This window comes from Castor canadensis, chromosome 9, assembly GCF_047511655.1.
Source record: "Castor canadensis chromosome 9, mCasCan1.hap1v2, whole genome shotgun sequence".
Lineage (NCBI taxonomy): Eukaryota > Metazoa > Chordata > Mammalia > Rodentia > Castoridae > Castor > Castor canadensis.
Window position 1 is genome coordinate 82,431,783 of NC_133394.1, and position 21,389 is coordinate 82,453,171.

Genomic DNA, 21,389 nt, shown 5'->3' on the forward strand with positions numbered 1-21,389 from the left:
ACTCCTAGCTCTCTGCCTTGCATGCTGGATGAGTAGTGTGATTTTCAGTGGGATTACAGAAGAAGACAAACTATGTATGCGTGTGTGTATGTGTGTGTGTATTGTTTGTCTCATGGCTGTGACCAAAATATGTGACATAAACAACTTAAAGGAGGAATGATTTATTTTAGCTCATGGTTTCAGAGGGTTCAGTCCATCATGGCAGGGAAGGTGTAGGGGAGCAGAGCAGCTCAGATCATGGTGGGCAGGAAGCAAAGAGACAGAGGAAGGGACAGGGACCAGGTATTATCTTTAAAGGCTTGCACTCTGAGACCTTCTTCCTATAGCTAGCTCCTACCTGCTAATTTTAATAACTTTCCATGTTCACCTGGGGCCCAAGGTTCAACACATGCACTTGTGGGGAGCATTTCATATTCAAACCATAATAGTGGATGTGTAGAAAAACATCACGAATTTGGTCTGAGGCATGAGTTTGAGAGTCCTGTGAGATCCAAAATGAAATGTATACATCTGGGTATATAACTCTCGAGTTCAGGTGAGAGGTCTGAGACTTGAGATAGATGTTTAAAAGGGTATTTTGCACATCATTTATTAGGATTAAGTTCAACTAAGGATGGCAGAAAATCCAAAACAATAAGAGCTCAAAATAGACTTTCCTCATATGAAGGCCTAGTACAGAGCTGTCCAAAAGAAACAAAATGTGAGCCATACACACAACTTAAAATGTTTAGTAGCCCTAAAGAAATGTGAACAGAAATTAATAGTATATTTTATTTTACCAGATATAACTAAAGTGCTAAAATTTCAATGTGTAATTGTTTTAAAGTTGATGAGATAGTTTACATTTTCTCATTCTGATAGACTTTCAAATCTGGTATGTATTTTATAGAGTACAGCTCAGTTTGGATTATCTATGTCTCAAATGCCCAATAGCCACATATATTTAAGGGCCACTGTATGGAACAGCACAGATCTAGAAGTTGGAGGTCCAAGGCTGATACATATAACACTCCACAGTATCAGAGACCTAGGCTTTTACTTTTACAAAGCCACTCCATTACACTCCATTTACAAGTCCACTTCTTAGCTGGGAATGACAAATCCAACACCATTCATCATATCTGTATTTCAGTTAGCAAGGAAAGAGAAAGGAGTGTTTTTTTCCCAAGACCATCTCCTGGAAATGCACACATCAACTTGTATCTATATCTTCTTGCCAAACTATAGTCACATGATCTGAAGACTATGTACTTAACTGCAAGAGAAGCTGGAAATATAAACTTTTATTTCAGGTAGCTATGTGTCCAGACAAAAGCTCAAGAATTCTATTGCTACTGAACCTGTGCAATTATCAGTTTGCTCCTTATAACACCTGATGTCCCTTTAAACTCTTCTTCACATAAAAAATACATTTGCTGCTATCTTTCTTAGAGACAATTCCAAAGTCTCAGTCAAATCCCAGTTTCAAAGTCTATGATCTGAGTCTTTTCCATTCAGTCCAAGTTTAACTCCTCTTGTGACCCACAAATTAAAGAAGCAATTTGCTTCCCTTTTTACCATATTATGGTGGCGCAGGAACAACTAAAATAGAAACCCATTTGGAAATGGGAGATGGGTAATACCCAATCTCCATATGTAGGACCATGGCAGGAGAGTAAGCTTCTTTGCTCCCTACCCAATTTCTATTGGAGGCCCTGGCTCTGTTTACTTGGAGGAAATTCCTTGTTAATAGTCCTGTGACCCCTGTCCCTGACCTCTGGGAGATTCTTCCTTGTCCATTATCTTCCACAGCCACAAATGAGGTAAGTGTTGGAACATGTTCCATGTTCATTACTTTCCACTGGCTCAGGTTTAGATGCTTGAAGTCTGTTCAGAACTTTGATAATCATAGCTTTTTGTAGGCTAGGCTTGTGAGAATTCTTGGCCAATAAATTTCTGTCAAAAATCTAATAGACATTCCATCAATTTGCCACTAGTCATAGGCAAGTTACTCTAGCCAAAATACTTGTTTAGACATAGAATTTTACATGAAGGCTCTGGTCTTTATTGGTAGCCTCTGAGTTCAACTGATGCCCATCTCTCAGCTTCATGATGGCTATGAAAAGAACTGAAGCTAACAGCTGGTTGGAGAATGCAAAATCTTAAATTTGTCTTTTGAAGCAGCCTTGGTACAGTAGGGCACATGTACCTAAGACTGTAGTTCCTCAGACATTGTTTAAAGCTGCTCTGTTGGAGCAGAGAAGGGTTAGCTTTTAAATCTTGGAGGCTCTATCTGATGTTAGTTTTCTTTGCTTATAGGCTACAGGCAAGGCAGGCCTTTCACAGCACACCTGAAGTTTTTCTATCTTTGCTTCAAGTCTGGTTAGCTCTTCTTCAAACTTACAAGAAATTGGTGCAAACAATAAGTACTAGTATTCTGATCTTTTTCTAATGATTTCCCAAGTACTACATTATTGGGAATGTGGACAAGTGGTCTGCCTTCCAAGTTATCATAGGTAACAGTTTTATTATATGCTTTTTAAGACATAAGAAGGTATTGCTACCTTTCCAGCCCTTAGGAAAGTATTCCATGTATGTCAGTTTTCTGTGTTTGAAATACCTCACTTTGTACAGAGTTTTGTATTAGACTGGTTAGATTTGATTCTGATTCACTTGAGTATCAGAAAACTGCAAATAATAGTGACAAAAATAGTTTTTTCTCTCTTTCTTGTAAATATCTTGAAGTTAGTACAAGGTTGGGTTTGTACTCCACTGTGTCATAGATCCAGGGTCTTTCTCTCTTGTTCAACTATATGTGATTCTCCATTCTCACAATCACCTCATGGTCCAAGCTGACTTCTGTCAAAGAATAAAGAGTGAATTAATGATTCTAGTTTATGTTATGCTCTTTGTCATACTTTGTCTTAAAATGTAAATATTTATTAATTGCTCATTGATCTGAAATTTCATTACTGATGATTCTAAACTCAAATTTTTGATACTATAGATATCTCTACTTTTCTCAAGTACAACTTTGAAATTTTCAAAATAAAATTAACTTCTGTGTATTATGTGAATGATTGCAAACTGGCATTTGTTAGCCAGGCACCGGTGGCTCACGTCTGTAATCCTAGCTACTCAGGAGAGAGAGATCAGGATGATCACAGTTCAAATCCAGCCCCAGGCAAATAGTTCGAGAGACTCTGTCTCAAAACAAAACAAAACAAAAAACACATCACAAAAAAGGGCTACTGGAGTGGCTCAAGCAGTAAGAGTTCCTGCCTAGCAAGTGTGAGGCCCTGAGTTCAAATGCCAGTGCTGCCAAAATATAACCAAAACAAAAATCTGGTGTTTGTTAGCAGACTAATTTTTTATCATCTAAATAACAATATTTTGTTCATGTAATATTCTTAATTTATTACTTAGAAAATTGGAGGGGTCTAGAACATGTGCTTAACATCATTGTGTGGCTGTCATAGGCTGTTCATACACTAAAATAGCTATGATATCACTAGGTAATATAATCTTATGGAACCATCCTCATGCATGCAGACTGCCATCGACTACAATGTGGTTATGTGGTGCATCACTGTTATTTTATGATATCACAGGACAAAGAACCTGTGCTCGGAGTGGCCCCTTCTTGGTTTAATGCTCTGTTGTTTGAAAATCTCAATAATCTTGAACAAGGAGCCCTGCATTTTCATTTGGCACTGAGGTAATGGTAATAGGTAGCCAGTTCTACTGCAGTGGTTTGCTTTCACTTTCAAAGGAAGACTAATATAGATACTTTCTATTGTTATAGCTAATATATGGTGATTTTTAAAATGTGAACTTGGTACTTACTGTCTTTGGAGGTACTTGAGTACTGAGGCAAAATGTCCCTGGTCAAAGTTGAGGCAAGAATGTTTGAAGTGCTGAAATGTATTCCTTCTTTCTCTGATCACCTTTCCTTTCTTTCCTGTCCATTAGGGTCTCCCTGCTGCTTCTAGTCCTTCTCCCTGAAGCTGAGATCTCATCACCTGCCCACCACAGAAAAAGAAGTTAGCATGTCTGTTTTTCATTCAGAGACATCCCTATTAAGATATACCTTGCAGTCCTGCACTGTGCAGTCCTCGATGCTATTTTAGTAATTCATCTGAGGTCTTGCCCCATGGCTTTTCCACCATGGAAAAGGTATGGTTTTGGAGGAAATGCTCAAGAGAGCACACACTTGCCATCCTTTCTCTACCCCTATTAAAATGTCCTCTTTATTCTGTTTCACCAACGATCTCCTCTACACTAAGGGTGAGGGGATAGAAAGAAAGGAATGGCACAAAGGAGAGAGCATCTTTGCACATACTCATTTTCAAGACTTGGCTGACACTTTGATACTACTCCTTTAAAAGTTTTTAGAAGGGCGGAGGGTGCAGCTCAGTGGAAGAGAACTTTTCTGGCATGCCTGAGACCCTAGGTTCAATCCCCAGCACTGCCAAAAAAGAAAGAAAGAAAGAAAAGCTTTCAGGTAAGCGAGTTTTTTGCCATGTGTTTTAGCCTATGATGATAACACATGGGCCTTGTTATACTTTTTGGCTGCTTCATTGTCCAATGTCTAAATATTTTGTGTAAGAAAAAGAAATGCTCAGAATCATTTCTGTCATTGTTTGCTTTTTTTCCCTTCTTTCTCTCCCTCTCATCCTTTTTTCTTCCTTTTCAAACTCTTTAGGAAGCAAGTTAAAAAATTTTGTTTCCTCTTGATATTTCATAGGGAAATGAACCACCACCCCCCCAAAAAAAAGCCAAATAACCATCTTTTAGTTTTGAAAGACAACAGTATTGCTGGCTTGTCTCTATCCAAGAAGCTGCTCTGTCAGCAAAAGTTCTTTGTTCACCACAGGAAGCAATCTGGTCACAACAACTTCCTCTCAAAAATTCAATAGAACTATTGTCTCTGAAGCTTATCAGAGAGACCCACTACCAGAAATCCCCAGTACTAACAACATCTAAACGGTTTTTTATATAATCACTAAATTATACGTCTCTCAAAGTAGCTTCATTTACTTTTATTTATATTTTCTATTTTTAAATTTGCTTGTACTGCCAAATTGTGTTATAGTGAAAGATTTGAAAGTGGAGTTTGCAAGTAGGTGAGGCACTGAATTAAAACTACCGAAATTACTGGCAAGAGAGATAGATGACTATTGAGAAAATATCTGCAGCTCCCTATACTGTCACATTTCCTGTGACAATAGTTGGTAGGCAGGGCCTGTGATACAGTCTGTAATGACAGCCTCACTTGCAAGTCAGCATTGTTTTATAACCCCCCAAAAGTTTTTTTTTAAACCACAAAGCACTTAAATGTCTTGTTTATTTATTTCTTTTTTCCAACTTAAATATCTTATTTATTTTTTATTTTTTAAATTGTTTATGCATTTATTCATATGTGTATACATTGTTTGGGGCCTCTCTTTCCTCTGCTCCCTGTCCCCTTCCCTCTCCCCCCCACCCTCCTTGCTTCCAGGCAGAATCTGTTCTGCTCTCTTGTCCAATTTTGTTGAAGAGAAAACATTTGTGATAATAAGAAAGACATAGCATTTTTGCTAGCTTGAGATAAAGATAGCTATACAGAGAGATTCCTAGCACTGATTTTATGGACATGTGTATTACAACCTGAATTGATTCATTTCTACCAGACCTCTTCACTATTTCCTAGTCACTTTCCCATAGTGGCCTCTGCCAGTTTAAGATTACTTTATTTGCTCCTCTACAGTGGGCACATCAAACACTGTCAAGTTTTTCTTGTGTTTTAAATATAAGGAATGTCTATCCTTTCTGTGTTACCTCCTGGTCCTCTACTTCATATTAGAAAATTATTTTCTGCCCAGGGATTAAAATAAGCACCAGAAAGACAATGCATAATCTCTTGGACTAAAAATAATGACTTAATTTCTTGTGGAAAAAACCCTTCTGTGGCATTCTTTGGGGGGTGATAACCTTCTCATTAGAATTCCTCAGTCCTTCCCGAATCCCTCATGCTCTCCCTCCCCATCAGCAACGCTAAACTGGGCAGAGACAAATCCCATTTCTCCTTTGCTTTTCTTCAGTCTTAGCTTAGATGGCTTTTCTGTTGAAGGGATCTAGACTATATCACTCACTGTGGTGAGGTTTTATTTCCTTTAACCTTTCTCCCTGCTAGTTTTTTTTTTTTTTTTGTGGCATAACTTTCATATTCGGGTGTTTTCTGTTCTCCTCTCCCTTCTTCACTTAGTGACTCACTCCATCTCTTTAGATCCCATCTTGAAACATTCCCATTCCTGTTTTCTTTGGACTGAACTTTTACTCCCACGCAGTCTAATTCCCTTTACACTCTCCTTAATGTACTTGCCAAGGTTGCAAGTGTGCTTAATTGTATCTTTTCTGCCTCCAGATTTTAGTTCTTCTCTTTTTAGTAAAGACAAGAAAGCTTTTTAAAAAAAAAACTGTAATTTTTCTTGGACTACATACCCAGTCCATTTCCATTCCATTTATCCCTTCCCCTTAGGTTACAAAGAAAGATGAGCATAATAAAGGGCAGTAGATTTTTACAATACAGAATTAAAGGGCTTAGGGTTCATGTTTTCCTTAGAACCCTGTGAGTTAGGCATATCTTCAGACCCGGGGTAGAGGCTCACATCATGCATCCCTCTGATGCGTGGGGAGTTTGTCTCCAGTAAGCCAGGGAAAACTTCGAAATTCTACATTACAGGGAGAGGAAGAAAATTCCCAGAGGAATTTGTAAGGCATGGATACAAGAATCAAAAAAGAACTATATCTGAGAAAATAAATCATTTGATGAGGTCAAACATAAAAGTATCTGGTTTAGTCTTTAGTGTTTCTATAGCTCCATCTCTGCTCTGTCTTTCCACGTGCATCTAATTCTTCAGGTCCCCATCCAGGTACCCCCATCCGGACATGTGCTGGGAGAATATTGTGCCACATCCCTTTGGACCTCCTTGGCTTTGTGATTAAAGCTGAAGTTGCAAAACTTCTTTCACTGGATCCTGCCATAAGCTGTTCCCTGCCTTTTGGCTCTGGTAACCAACTGCGACTGTGTGAGGAAGCAGTATACTCAGGGGAGTGGGGGCTAGGGTGCCATCCAGGGCTACTGTGTTTGCTTCCGTCAGTTGGTTAAGCACAAGCTGTTCTCTCTGGTGAGAGGCAATGCTGGGTTGTAAAGCGTTCCTTCTGAAAGAGATGGCATCAAAACAAGACGAAATTATCAAAGTGATACATACTGCTCAGAAGCAAAATAAGCAGTATATGTAGTGTTTACTTAGAAGTTTTCTGAAAGTTAAGACTTTCACTGGCATAATTGGGACATTTTATCCTGTCATATGTGTATTTGAGAAATGCTGGGAGTTATGGTTACTGGTCAGTGACTTCTGTGATACTAGAAGGAACTTAACCCTTCATTTTACAGATGAAGAAACTTCAGTCAAGTCTTCAGAAAGACTTACTGAAGTTCACACAGCTTGTCAGTGGCAGGGCTAGAGCCAGCACTCAGGTCTCCTGGCTCTGGATTTAGTGTTCTTTTCATTGCACCACACTACCCTACACTGCTTGTGCCCTATCTGCTGGCTGGCCCAGAATGCCAAAAGATTAAGGTTTACAATGCATCATTTCAATGGAATTAGACCTTCAAATGTTATTTTTCTATCACTCCATATTCTGAATAAAAATATTATGTATCCTCACTATGAAGAATACAGAATTTAGAAACATAAGTGCTGGTGATGTAGTACAGTGGTAGAGCACTTGTCTAGCATGTGCAATGCCTTGAGTTTGATCTTTAGCATCACGGGGGAAAAAAAGAAGGAAAAAAGAAAGAATTTAGAAACATAAAGTAACAACATTTTATAATTCTACTACCTAGATAAGATCACCATTAACATTTTCTTTCTTTCTAATCTTTCTCCGTGTATGTGTGTGTTGTGTGTGTGTGTGCGTGTGTGTTTTTACAAAATTAGTATTCTATATTTCATACCAGCTGGGCTGGGCTTCCTTAGTGCAAATAAAAGAAATTGACCCAGTTTCAAACTTACAGAAGGAAAAGAATTTCTTGGCAGACCAGAGGATTAAAAAAAAAACCACCCAGACCTTGGAAAAATAGGACCCAGGAAATTTCAGGAAGCTCTGTAAGAGAAACTCAGAGCTGCTGTTCTCAGAGGAGAGATTAAATACTGGATAGGCCAAAAATAGCATTGCATATTGATGTCTTCATTTTGAAATTTGCCATCACATCTTGGATGAGTAGAGTAACTTGAAATTTCTCTGTAACTGAAGTCAGTTCCTGGCTAGTTCAGTGTAACTGTCTGTCTCTTCTGGCTATCATTACATTCAAAGTTTAGAATCTCTCAGGGCTGTTTTTCCCTTTCCATCCCAACTTCCTCCCTCCCTGCAAATGTCTCTGCCAATAGAGGGAGCTTATCCTACCACCCTGCCAGCAAGGGAGGTGTATCAAGTCTTTGTGTGACCCCTCCTCCACCCCCAGCAGCAGTCCTTCCTGGCTGTGAAGTCTTGCCTGACATGGATTTTGCTGGTGGGTACGTTCTGGGCACTGAGTAGAGTGCTGCCAGTTTGATCATCTTTCTCTGCTGCTGCTGCTGCAAAACAACTACCTGTGGCTTTGGTATGGGCTTTTCTCATCCTGTACTGCAGTCCTCTTCTACTCTCCTCTCCCCATCAAACCATCAAGCTGGCTGTTTCCTTGTTCCTATCTTCCTTCCATTACCCTCTCAATGAACCATGGCGATTGTGGCTCACTGGTCCCCTCTCTAGTCTTGACTCACTGTCATAACTTTCAACAGCTGCCCTCTGTTATCATTAGGTATTTTGAAAGTGCCTCCTCCATGATTTTTGTGGGGGAAATCTAACAAAAGTACCTCCTTTTTTCATAACATGTAATCTATTTAGAAGGAGATCAGTGTCTTCCACCCCAAGAAGAAGGGATACAATGGAGAACAGAACTCTCAGGGACTTGCTTTTCTTCTTTCTCCAGGCTCTTCCTTGCAGCCCAGAAAGGGAGTTTTTTCTTCTTTTTTCTGGAACTTGAATGCAGGGCCTCATGCTCGCTAGGCACATGCACTACCACTTGAGTTATAGCCTCAGCCCCATGCCTGGCTCTTGATGCATATTTTCTTTATGTCTTTTAACTTATTTTACTGGCTGAGATTTTTAATGAGACAATTATTGGATCAAAATGTTAAAATTTAGTGCTGGGGGTTTTGTTAGGTGGTAGAGCACTTGTCTAGCTTGCATTAAGCTTTGGGTTTGTTCCCCAGCATGAGAGAGAGGGAGAGAGAGAGAGAGAGAGAGAGAGAGAGAGAGAGAGAGAGAGAGAGAGAGAGAGAGAGAGAGAGAGAGAGAGAAAGAAAGAAAGAGAAAGAGAGAAGAGAGAAACTGTGTGGAAAAAAGTTTAAGGTGGGTGCAGTGGATGTGTCTGTTGTCCCAGCTACTAGGGAAGCTGAAGCAGGACGATGATTTGAGCCCAGGCTACACACACACACACACACACACACACACACACACACACACACACATTTCAATTTTTAAATGTTGCAAAACAGTTTCCCAAAATATTTGTTCTCATTTTGAGTTTTACCAATAGTGTAGGAGACTTGTTGCACATTTGTTGACATTGAATAATGATTTAGACTTAGTTTCTCCCAAACTTCACTAACTGATGAGAACAGAAAGGAGTCCTGTTAAAAATGATTAACTTCAGTCAGGTGCTGGTGGCTCATGACTGTAACTCTAGGTACTTGGGCAAAGGAGGTCAGGAGGGTCATGGTTCAAGACCAGCCTGTCAAGAAAGGTTGCAAGACCCTATCTGAACAGAAGAAAGCTGGGTGTGGGAAGCATAAAATAGGATGATCTTGTGCATCCAGCCTAGGCAAAAAGAAAGACTCTATCTCCAAAATAACCAAGTGGTACAGTGCCTGCGTAGAAAGTGCAAGCCTTGAGTTCAAATCCTAGTACTGCCCTCCCCGCACCAAAAAAAAAAAAAAAAAAAGACTAACTTCAACATTGCCCTTTGTCTTTACAAATCTTTTTCTTTTTTTCTATATGGCCCTTCTCCTTTCCTCTGCAGGAGTTCAAACTGGGCTAGAAGACAACTGTGAAAGACAGAACAGGTTGTACCAGTAAAATTGCTGTTTTACTGGGCTAAACTCATTATTCCTAATTTTTTCTTTACAATATGTTCTTTTCCAAGAGGCTCTTCAATTTGCATACAAATAGGTATTTAGCAACCCCACCTTGTAACACTGACCCTGATGAAGATTGGTTTTCACTTAAGGTTGAGGCCAATGTGACTATTAGAGCTTTTCAAAAATATTTTGAGGCTGGCAGAGTACATGCTTAGCAAGCCTGAGGCCCTAGGTTTAATTCCCAGCAAGAATAAAAACCAAACCAAAACAAAACAAAAAACCTTTTTATTTGATAGGTAAAGAAATCGTATCTTGTGGGTATTTAAATTTGTATGTCTTTACTATTAATGAGGCCAGGCCTTTACTATATGTATTTCTAATTTGTGTTTCTTCCATATGAACTGTCTGGACAAGTCCTTTCTCATTGTCTTATGATGTTTTAGTATGATTTAAAAAATATTAGATATATGATTCTTTAAAATTTCATATTATTTAGACATAGTTCCCTTATTTTTTGTCTTGTCATTTTTACGATTATTATTTTGAAGTATTAGCAAGGATTTATTTTCATATAGCAGAATATAAAGTAGGGAGAAATGAAGGGAAAAAGGGAGAAACATTTCCTGATTCTCACTCAGGAAATGAAAGTAAAGACTCTATTATTATTATTATTATTATTATTACTATAATATGTACAAAAAGTTGAATTTTTATGTAGTACTATGTTCATGGATAAGAACAGTAAATGTTTTAAAGTCATTTCTACTCCCAAATTAACTTATAGATTTAATGTAATTCCAACAAAAATCTAAAGAAGTTATATATAAAATCTTAAATGTTTCCTTTAAAAGTTTATAAGAGAAAAGGACTAAAACATACTCTTAATATAAAAAAAGTAAAACACAAGATGCTTTGCCTTCTAGATATTTGAGATTTATTATAAGGTTATAGCAATTAAGACAATGTGGTATTACTATTGGGATAGAATACTCATGTTTGAAAGGATTGGCTAGTCAATAAGTGGGGCTAGGTTAATTTATTACCTATATGCAAATAAAGGAATTGTATTTCTATACTAATCCATGTATAAACATAGATTCGATGTGTATTATAGTTGAAACTGTGAAATATAAAACTTTGAAACTTTTAGAAGACATTACAGAATGTTATCTTTCTGAGTAAGGGGTAGAAAAAATCATACCCACACAACCTGATAGAAAAGTAGCAAAAGACAGGAATTTTAAGTATTTCTTTGGGGGAGTACTTTGAGATTTGATTCCCCATTAGATAGCTTCTCTGTCATTTTGATATATCATTCATCATTTTTGAGCCCTTCCTTAGTTATTGCCACAATTAGATGCTCTATGCTCTGCACTTTCAATGCCCTAGCCCTATAATTAGCCAATGCTGTAAGGAATCCTGGTTTCTTTTGGGGAAAAGTGATATTTAGAAACTAAAATCTACATGCTAGGTACAGCTACCACTGAGGTATTGCTCCCATTCCCTCTCTGTGAACAGAGAGGCTAGGTAATATTTGTATACACACACACACACTCCTATGTTTATTTTCATATATATCAATAATACTGAAAATCATTATATTCACACTCACACCTCCATCTCCAATCTATCATTACAAAGTTCAATCTCATTTTCCTCCTGGATCTCATTGTCCTTATTCATTTACTTATTTGATCAATTTCCTTATACACACCTTACTTGGACTCCAGCATCTTTGGCAGGGATGCTACCATTGGAGGATGGCACCATGTGGATTTCTTCTTCATCTTACCCAGAGTGCAACACCCTGAGCCAGGTCTCCCTAATGCCTTCTCCCCCTGCTCAGTGTCTGACATCCATACCTCCTTCTCAAGCAGATGCTCATCTTACTATCCTGGTTGCAAGTGCTTATTCTACCAGTTATTACTTAATGACTTTATTACTGAGCTGTTCTGGAAAAGAAGGGAAGAGGAAGAGGAAAAAAAAGAGCCACCTCTAGATCTTTATAGTTTCATTTTTTTACTGTTATCTCTTTAATCTGTGGGAGCATAATATGATTTAAAGAAAATTTTATAGGGGCTGGGGAGATAGCACAGAAGTAGAGTACTTGCCTAGCATGTACAAGGCTGTGGGTTTGATCCCAAGCAGTATACATATATATATAAATGTACATACATATAAATATAATTTTACTTATACCAGACTATCACTTACTAAATAATTCTTTATATTTTCATGTAAATATGTTTTTGATGATAATATACAATGTTGAAGTAAATGATCATTTTTATTTTTTAAGAATGTGGTAGAAAGACAACCTTAGGAGTAAGAAAACTAATTTGTTTGAGATTTCATTTACAACTAAAGAAAAATAAACTTGAATATTAACAAGGCTGAATTTTTCTTTTAAGAAGACAATATGTAATGTCCAACTTAGGAGAGTTTAAATTACATAGGGAAAACTATTCACTAAAACAAGAAGGCTCAGGATGAACAAATGTACTTGTGTCTGGGCTCTGTGGCTGCAATACGTTAGCTGCACATGAAGGATTGTTTTCTAGTATCCATCTGTTTCTATCTAGAAAAATAAACACAATGGCCCTTTCTTACCCTTGGCTCCACTTCTTTGAGTTATGTCAAGTAATATTAAACATTGAAAACCCAAAACTGTCCAAAGAGGATTTATTTGAACATATTTACTATTGCAAAGATTATGTAAGAAGACTGCTTGCTGAGTTTTTAAGATTTTTTTTTAAGATAATGTTTTTCTATATGTTATATTATTTTGTAGATGCTATTATTTCCTCAGTATTGCCTTGACCTAGACTTTGTCATTAGTTTTCCTATATCAATTTTCAGTTGACTATAAAACCTCACAGCTGTCAGTCTCTGGGAACATGAAATGAAATGTTCCCATTACATTGCTTCCTTACTGCATTATTGTAGACTCACTGTGGACTTCTTCTGGGGTCCATATTGATTCTCTTGGGTCTACTTTATTCTCTAAGAGCATGGACTTGATAGAAATCTTCTGTGATTATCTCTATCAAATCCAGTAAACTATTTTAAAGCATCTTGTACTTTGTTTTAATAGACAAGCAAAGCATTTCAAAATTTCCACACTGAAAATTTGATAGATTAAATTCTTTTAGCTCAGTTTGCTTAGCATTTTTTTCCTCTTGGGAATTGTTTTACCATGAAAGTAAATTAAAGAGCACATGGAGACATAACTATTTCATAGCACAATGAGTACCCTCATGTACATTTATTCTTGTTAACTAAGTGTATTGTTGACAGGAAGGAATATAGTTAATTTACCTGTGTTATTTTTTTCTAGTAAATATTGGAATTATAAAAGGCTTTTCTGAAAATTACTGGCTTCAGCATAAGAATTTCCAGTGACTATTTCTCAGAAACAAATTTCAAGGGGGCAACTTTTTCATGTTACTTACAAAATTCAAATGGAAAAAAGAACCTAAAAATGCAGTTACGAAAAGATAGAGTAAGAATTTCTTAGGTGCTGGGGATGGAACCCAGACCCTCACATGTGTCAGGCAAACACTCCACCACTCTACCACTCATGCCAGATTAAGCTATGCATATGGATGAGCATGAGTCTTTAGTGTTGATTTTATAAAACCCAAGGTAGAAAAAGGCCTCTTTCAGCAGCAGAGTTACATACTTTGCCTTAAATTATTTTTGACTTACAGAAAGATTGTAAAGATAGTGATGATTTCCCATATGTCTTCACTCTGTTTCCTTTAATGACAATATTGTTAAATGCCATGGTACATTTGTCAAAACTAATAAGCCACTGAGGGTGTAGCTAAGTGGTAGAGTACTTTTCTAGAATGTGAGATGCCTGGGTTCAATCCCCTGAACTGCAAAACCAACCAACCAAATAACAAACCCCAAGAAACCAACATTGGTAACATTACTATTAATTAAACTTAAGATTTTATTTAGATTTCACTAGGTTTTTTCCACTAATGTTTCTTTTCTGGTCGCGGATCCTATGTGGAATACTACATTACATTAAATTGTTGTATCTCTTAGTCTCCTCTGATCTGTGGCAGTTTTTCCATCTGTCCTTGTTTTTCATGATCTGAATAGTTTTGTGGTATGCTGGTCAGGTATTTGAAGAAAAATTTTGTGATTTTGGTACACCTGATGTTTGTCTCATGATTAGATTGAAGTTACAGATTCTTCTCATCCATCATATTAGTACAGGCACTCGATGTGACTAATGCTGATGCTAATCTCATCAGTTATTTGTGATATTTCTCCATTGTAAAGTTACTATTTTTCTATTTCTGAATTCTCTTCTTTGGAAACAAGTCACTAACTTTAGTTTATACTCAAGGGGGAGGAAGTATGTGGGGAATTAATCATTACCTCCCAGAAGAAAAAAGTATTTACATATATTATAGGAATTCCTATTCCTTATTTGTTTGTTTATTCATTCACTCATGTCAGTATGAACACATAGGTACTTATTTTATACACTGGGCTATAGCCTAGTGCTATGTTACTTATTTTATTTGCTTAAATTGTTCTAGTTTTGGCCATTGAAAGCCCTTTCAAGTTGGCTTCTGTGTTCCTTTAACATGCAGCCATCCTTTTGTGTTGTAAACTTATTGCTACTGTGAGAAGTGCTGAGTTCACCTTGTATTTGTCCTATACCAGCCCTAGAATCAGCTTTTCCCTGAGAAGTCCTGGTTCCTTTTATTGGAGAATGGCATCCTGATAACTTTTTATAAATAGGTTACATCCTAGGTAGACCTGGGCAGGTACAGGTCAGACAATTTTCACAATAATGATCAATAGTATGATCCAAAATCTAGAAATTTAGCAGTGAGTTTAACTACCCCGCTGAAGAGTTTTACAAAAATTTATCAGAGGCATTTAAGTGAATTACAGGCTGAAGGAATAGGTCTCAGATGATTTCATCCTGGAAATTTTCATTCGAGTGAACAGGATTTATCAAACTGACAGCATATTAAATCTCTGTGACTCATACCCAAGAGGTGCTGCAATGACATTCAATGGATCCAAGAACAGCTTGTATAAAATTTGTTAGAACTCAGGCAAATGGGAAAAAAATATAAAAGTAACAGATTCATGCTTAAAGAAGTTTGTGGTTAATTTAAAACTTTGTTTTTTTTCTAGATTGGTAATTATGATTGAAAACATCAAAGTGATATATCGTTATATCTCAAAAAAATGTGGCATGCATAGTCAAAGCCACTGCAAAGAGTATAAAGACATATAATTCAGTGTCTATGACTTCTAGAGAGGTAAATAAGACAAGGAAACATTGTATGTCTGTAAAGGCAAGTATTAATGAAGAGTCTTGGGAGATGTAAGATAAACTTAGTGGCTATGGTAACAGTATCCCTGGGGAGGTGACAGAGGACTGTCTTTGGAGATACCGAGGACCTATGATTCTAAGCAGGGTGAAGATGGGGAGGTAAAATGGGGACATTGGAGGAGATTGGCTCCCCTCCACCCCACTCTCTCTCTCATGGGAGGAACATGCTCACTAGTCAGAGAGCAAATGAGGTTGAGTCCATGGGGCATGAAGTCTACAGATGTGGGAAAATGAAATAGTAGGATTATGAGGAGGAAGCAATACTTTGGTGAAATATATTTGTTCAGTACTTGGCTATATTTGTTCAGCACTGCTTATATACTTGATTTTAAAGAAACATCATTCAGTTAGAGTGGCCTAGAAAGAACTAGAGCCAAGAGCTAGAAAGAACAAAGGTACATGCAAAGCAAATATTCCGTCTTATGAAATCACAGTAGGGGAGATATTTAGCCAGCTAGTTAGGAATCTCAAAATTAATAGTGCTGATGGAGATCTCCATGTTGGTTTTCAGCCAAATCCTCAGTACTGTACTTTCTGAACAACTCATTTGAAATTTGTAATTTATGTATTGTGTTATGATAAAATATATATAACAAAATTTATCATTTTAGTCATTTTTAAGTATATAGTTCAGTAGCATTAAGTACATTCACATTACTGTCCATCTCCAGAATTTTTTCTTCATTCCATACTGAAACTCTGTACCCATTAAACAACTCCCCATCACCCACTCTTCAAGTACCTCGTATAGTGGAATTATACCATCTTTCCTTTTGTATATGGCTTCTTTCACTGAGCAAAATGTCTTCAAGGTTCATCCATGTGGTGATATTTTACTTATCTTCCTAAAGTAGTCACCATCAAATCATGCTGGATTCCCCACCCGCCCCCAAGCAATCTCATAGACTGAAGTGAAATCAGCACACACAGAACGCACATCGGAGGGGAAGAGGGTGCCATCAGTTGTAGAGGCAGGGTACTGAGGTACCCAAAACAGAGTCCTCTTAGATACTAGAGGCAGAGAGGAAATTGAGGACCTGGCATGGCAGCAGGGATGCAGGCAATAAAGAGTAATCCACAAGGCAAGGCCAAGGATGTGAGGCTGGAATGCTGGGCTGGAATGGAAATAGGAAACAGGAAGTGTCTGGTAATTCTGTGAGCTCCAGCGTAGGAGTGCAAATGGAGGTTATTGTAGATTCATAGGAGTGAATGATTCAAGTGCTGAAGAGGGAGAGACCACTGAACTCAGATGCTGAGGAGATGACCAAGAGGTGGTTTATCCAGGAGAGTTTTTAAAGAAAAAGTGGTATGTATGTAAATGGACAGGCAGAGAGGACTGGGGAAATGATTTACTCAGAAGAACTGGCATTGGAAGAAATAGGGAGGTGGAAACTGCAAGGTACTTTTGGAGCCAGATAGGCCAATTTGGCTGGGACAGAAGGTTTTTATGGAATGCAAGAGATAGGAGTAGGTGGAGGGAGCTAGTTTATAAAATGCAGTAATTGACAAATAATTGATTCAGATTATTTTGTAAGTAATGGGTATCACCAGAAAATGAGCTGGCTTTATTCTCTCTTTTGTCTCAACTCCCTTAGCCTTAATCTTGATCTTAATTGGAACAATTAGCATGCTTTGCCTTATAGTAGGTTGGGAAATATCTGCTTCTTGTAGGAGAATAAACTGCCTGAAGCAGAGCCCTCTTATTCAGGTTAGTGTCCCTTTTAGTGTTGAACGCATTTTGAGCTTTTTAGTGCCTCATTAAGCATTCTTTGAATTGAATGGTTATTAGATTAAGAGGTTTTGATGGGGAGATGGGGTAAAATGGTCAAGGTTATAATTTATAAAGATTAATCTGATGAGAATGTTTGGAGAAAATGGAGGTAGCCTCCAGTGGAGAAGGTATTTCAGCAATGAAATGGCTTTCTCTACCGGGCCTTAACAGGAAAGGAAGGATTTGAAAGAAATCTGATAACAGATTACCCAGTTTTTACATACCAGTAGACTTTCAGTGTCAGCTGAAAGCAAAGGTTAGAAAGAAAGAAGAAAAAAACCTCTGGAATGAATCATCAGTTCCTCCTCCTGCATATTTTCTCCTGTGGAATCCTGAGTCATTACCTACATACAGCCAACAAATATAATTTCTTTTGCTCCAAAATCATAGGCACTGATTCTACTCTAGAAAATGCTGTCTATACTAATCAGAAAGTAAAATTAATCTAGCTGTTCTTGCTTTCTTTTGGGGTCTGTTTGACTAATTATGTGGCCTTGTGAGTTCCCTACCAATATGTCTAATACTGTCTGTGAGCATTACAAAATAATATTGTATTTGACAAGATTTTGGTTGGCACATGAAAGCATAGTGAAATGTTTCCTAGGAATATAGAAATTAGATGACTTGAGAGTTAAGTCGATAAAACTCACCCCCGAGCAGTACCTGTACAAATAAATGTTGAGAGATTGCCTTAAGTCTGTGCCTAAAGAGTTTGGACAAACTTGAGAGAACACAAACTTCTCTTCAATTCTTTGGCACAAGAAAAATCACAATGAATCATTTTCTTAATCAAATAAAATCTGGAGCTAAGCATCTTTCTCATGAGGGGGGTGGTGCTGAGATACCAAATGTCAGTCATGATTGAAGGTTGCTCCTTTTCAGCATTTACCTTTAATAACTGCCCAGGAGAATTCCTGTCAAAGCCGATGGGATCCATTTTGAAGGTGAGTGGCTCCTTTCACTGCAGTCGTCAGTGGGATCTCTTACTGTGCCTCTCAGGTCTGATGCCCAGCCTCCTTGTCATATGGTGCAGCTCCATCTACCCTACCCAAATCTTGGATGTTTTGTGCCAGGATTCATGAGACCACAATTTGCCATTAGTGATAAGAGCAAATTCTGCCCCCATTCCACATTGGAGATGTTTCTTCTCTTCCTCTGGTGCCAATTTTCACATGGCTCCTCCCCATACCTCTACTAGGGGATAAGCTTAATTACTTTTGTCCTGGTTTGAGGGCAAGAAACTCACCCTTTAAAAAACAGTGCTTCGTCTTTTCTGGGTGTGGGGTGAGGAAAAGAGATTATTCTTCATTGGTGAATCTGAAAGCAATAATAATATAATAGCAAAATAACCCATAACACTGCCTACTATCACTTCAAAACAACTCCAAGGAATCAGTGAGGCATTTTTAAAAAACATTATTTAAAAAAACTTAATTCATCTGGTTATATACCACACACCACTCTGATCAAAGGGAACTGGGTATATTCTCAGTGGTGAGTCTTTTACATGATTGTAAAGAAATGGACTCACACAGAATCAATTACTCTATGACTTGCTGGGCCCCAGGCTGGTTAACATAAGGGCTTGATAAAGTGGAATCTGGAGAAAAGGGGGAGACTTTTTTCAGGAAATCTGTAGCATCCTTTGCTCTACATGGCCTGGTCCCATTTGCAGGTCTATGTTTTCTGAAGGAAAATGATATACCCACAGTCATTGGCTTGGCCAGCTTCCCACCTTTGTTGGAATTTCTTTTATCCTGATCCTGCATGGTGGGGAGAAAGCCCTCAGATGTCCTATTCAAGCAGGTAGTATTTTCTTTCTTTCTTTCTTTTTTTAGTGGTATTGGGGGTTGAACTCAGGGCCTCAGACTTGCGAGGCAGGCATTCTACCACTTGAGCCACTCCTCCAGCCCTTCTTTTTTTTTTCTTTTTTGGTGGCAGTGGGGTTTGAACTCAGGGTTTTGAGTTCGCAAAGCAAGCATTCTACCATTTGAGCCACACCTCCAGTCCATTTTGCTTTGGAGATGGGGGTCTCAAGAACTATTTGCCCTGACTGGCCTCCAACTTTGATCCTCCTGGTCTCAGCCTCCCAAGTAGCTAGGATTATAGGCATGAGCCACCAGTGTCAGGCTTAGTATTTTCTTCTTACCTAATTTAGCTATTTACAAGTTCAGAAAAGACTTGTTTATATTAGGATGACTACAGGAAAAACATGCCTTTACTTTTGATAGATGCAATGACATCAATGTTAAAATGTAGTCATCAGTGTGATGTTGGGAGATGGGAGCCATTGGAGGTAATTAGGTCCCTAGGGGAGAGCCCTCATGAGTAGTATCAGTGCTCTTGTGAAACAGCTGCTTTGCTTCTTCCTCATGGGCTCTCATCAGACACCAAGTCGGCTGGCACCTTGATGTTGATCTTTTAAGCCTCCAGAACTATGAAAATAGGTTTCTGTCATTTATAAGCTATCCAGTTTATGGTATTTTGTTATAACAACCCAAAAAACTAAAACAGCAAACTCATGTTTTCCCATGGTGTGCTGTGACACATGTTGGTAAGATAGGTAGCTAAATTACCCATCCGTTTATTCATGCAATTAAGTATTTATTGAAAAAAATCTACCATGTGCTTGACATTGGTCTTAATGTTGGAGCTACACAAATGAATCATATAGGTGTGGATTCTGTTCATTGGACTTATATATTAACCCAAGTAGTTTTCTGACCTTTTATTTAAATTCCTCTCTTTTTGAGTTCTCAGAGATTCCTAAATACCAAGCTGCTTGTGTTCCCCTCCCCCTCCCCCTAATGCTGGAGACTGAACTCAGGGCCTTGCATATATTATGCAAGTGCTCTACCACTGAGGTACACCCTGAGCCCAAGCTGTTTGTATTCGAATCAATTATAGATTCCTTGGGATTAGCCCTGGAGATTCTAACCAAGTGTATCTGGAATGGAGCTAAGAACTTTGTAGTTTAAAAAATACAAAATGTGGCTGACTGCATGGCTCAAGTGGTAGAGCACGTGCCTAGCAAGCAGGAGGGCCTGAGTTCAAACACCAGTGATAGAAAGAAAGAAAAGAAAGGAAGAAAGGAAGAGCCTTCTTGATAATTAATGTGCCCCTAGGTGTGAGAACCACAATTCCCCAGATTAGAACTGAAATTGTGGGGGTGTCTAAATCACACATGGATGGAAGATGGAAACCAAGCACATATAAGCATTACAGGATACAAATAGGAACTTTCTTTTTGCCCATAGCTATTACTAAGACCCAAACTGAGGACAAAAGGCACAATATGTTTCAGTAAAGTTGAGGTCAGCCAACTTCCTGCAGGGCTCACTCACAGTTCCCCAGTTAGGGAAGTGGAAAACCTACATTGCTCTCCCTATCTCCCAAGGAAGGTGATGGGAAACCAGCCTCTTGGGAGTGGATGTACAGAGTCTATTCTTTCTTGCAAGCCAAGGATGTGGGTGAGGGAAACTCAAGTAAGTCACTTGAAAAGAAAAATAGACATTTTGTTCTCTGGCTATATGACCTTCTGAAGTAGCAGATTTGTGGATGTACCTGTTGTGAACCTTGTGGAGATGGCAGGAGTGAAGTGAAATATGGGTAGAGGTGGGGCCAGAGAGGTTGGCCTCCTTCAAAGCAGAGATGATGGATGATAGAACAATAATGTTGCCATTTATAAATTGGTGGCCATTTTATCCTCAGACCTCACTTGAGAAACTTCCAAGGACAGCCCTGCCCTTAACAGAAATTCCCATGCTCTAAGACAGCCCCGCCCATACCAGAGACTTCCACTCATGCGCTAACTTCCTTAACCTCCCCCTTCTATACAAGCCAAGCCTGGCCCAGAATTACTGCTATGCAATCTTTCCTGGGCCAGCCTGGCAGTTCGAGTCTAACATTAAATTTTGCTCTTGGACGTGAGACTTTTCTCGTGAGCTTTCTTTGTGAGTGGCATTTTTCCTAACATTTTGGTGCTGTGACTTTGATTGGAGTGCACTCCCAGCACTGACCTTGCTCTCCCGGCCTCCCCCACCTCATCCTGCTCTCTCTCTCTCTCTCTATTCCCATTCCCTTCCTCTGGGATCAGAGCTGC